The sequence below is a fragment of the Phalaenopsis equestris genome, unplaced genomic scaffold (genome assembly GCF_001263595.1).
Source record: "Phalaenopsis equestris unplaced genomic scaffold, ASM126359v1 Scaffold000560, whole genome shotgun sequence".
Classification (NCBI taxonomy): domain Eukaryota; kingdom Viridiplantae; phylum Streptophyta; class Magnoliopsida; order Asparagales; family Orchidaceae; genus Phalaenopsis; species Phalaenopsis equestris.
Window position 1 is genome coordinate 265,818 of NW_018165000.1, and position 2,179 is coordinate 267,996.

The window sequence follows — 2,179 nt, forward strand, 5'->3', positions numbered from 1 at the left end:
TGCTACATTTCAAAGATGTAAGATGACAATTTTTTGTAATTTATTTGAAAAAGGGATTGAAGTATTCATGGATGACTTTTCAGTCTTTAGAACTTCATTTGATTCACGTTTAGAACATTTATCCAAAGTTCTTATGCATTGTGAAGAAACAAATTTAGTCCTTAATTGGGAAAAATGTCAATTTATGGTAGTAGAAGGAAATGTATTAGGTCATCAAATATCAGAAAATGGTATGAAAGTAGTTCCTGCTCAAGTGATCGCTAATTTACCTTATCCAATAAATGTAAGGGAATTAGAAGTTTTTTAGGACATGCTAGATTCTACAGGTGATATATAAAGACTTTTCAAAGATTGCTAAGCCTTTATACCATTTAATGGAGAAAGATGTAATTTTCAATTTTGATGAGGAATACCTAAAAGGTTTAAGTTATTAAGAGAAAAATTAATCACTGCACCAATTATAGTTTCACCAAACTGGGAAAAACCATTTGAATTGAAGTGTCATGCTAGTGATTATGCTATTGGAGCTGCTTTAGGATAAAGATATGATAAAATTTTCAAAGTTATTTACTATGCTTGTAAAACTCTTAATGAAACTAAAATTAATTATACAACTACTGAAAAAGAGTTATTAGCAATAGTATTTTCTTTTGACAAAATTAGATCATATTTGATTGGAACTCACTGTGTAGTGCATACAGAACATTTTACTATTAAGTATTTAATGAAAAAAGAAGAATGATGAACCTAGACTCATAAGATAGATTCTTCTTTTGCAAGAATTTGATTTTTAAATAGTAGATTGGAAGGGGATTGAAAATCAAATTGTCGATCATTTGTCCAGTCTTGAGTTAGAAAAACCACTCTATTTTGAAAAAGAATTTAATAAACATTTTTCAGATGAAAAATTGTTCACTATTAATGAGTGGCGTGTTTCATGGTATGTTGACATTGTAAACTTTATTGTTAGTGATATTATAGCCAATGGAATGACATGTGACATACCAAATGAAGAGAAAATTTATTTCTGAAGCTAAAACTTATTCTTGGGATGGCCCATTCTTATATAAATAAGGGAAGGATCTGAATATTTGGATGGCCCATTTTTATATAAATAAGGGAAGGATCTGAATATTCGAAGTGTGTAGCATTAGAAGAAACTTATGAGATTATTCGAAAAGTATGAAATTATCAAAAAATGTCATATTTCTGATTTTGGGGGACATTTTGGTGTTAATAAAACAACATACAAAAATTTACAATCTAGATTCTATTGTCCTACAATTTTTAGAGATCTTAATGCTTATATCAAAACTTATGATCGATGTCAAAGAGTAGGAAATATTTCTAGAAGAAATGAGATGCCTCTCAATTATATACTAGAAGTTGAAATATTTGATGTTTGGCAATTAGATTTCATGGGACCATTTATACCATCTTTCAAAAATCTATGTCTTCTGTTAGCAGTAGACTATGTCTCCAAATGGATAGAAGTTGTTGCTTTACATCAATGTGATGCTTAAAGTATTGCAAAAATTTTGAAAACGAACATATTTTGTAGATTTAGGATGCTGAGAGTTATCATTACTAATCGGGGAAGTTATTTCAGAAATATCATAATGGAAAAGTTATTAAAGAAATATCATATAAATCATAGAATTACTATTACTTGTCATCCTCAAACAAATGGTTTGACTGAAATATCCAATTGGAAAATTAAAAGAATTATGAAAAAATTTGTGAATCCAACAGAAATGGATTGGTCAGTCAAACTTGATTGTGCTTTGTGGGCTTATAGGATCGATACAGAACTCTTATAGGAATGCCCCCACATAGGCTAATATTTGGGAAAGCTTGTCACTTATTAGTTGAACTTGAGCATAAAGCATATTGGGTGATTAAAGAGTTCAATTATAATTTGAAAGATGCTGGTAAGAAAAGATTATTACAATTAAATGAGCTCAAAGAGATAAGGACTAAATCATATGAGAGTGCTAAGATTTACAAAGAAAAGATGAAGACGTGGCATGATCAAAGGATTCTTACTAAAATTTCTTAGCCAGATCAACAAGTTTTTCTATATAATGCAAATAAGATTATTTTTAGAAAAACTTAAGTCCAGGTGGATGGGCCCATTTATTGTGATAAAAGTTTATCCTTATGTAGCTATGACTTATGG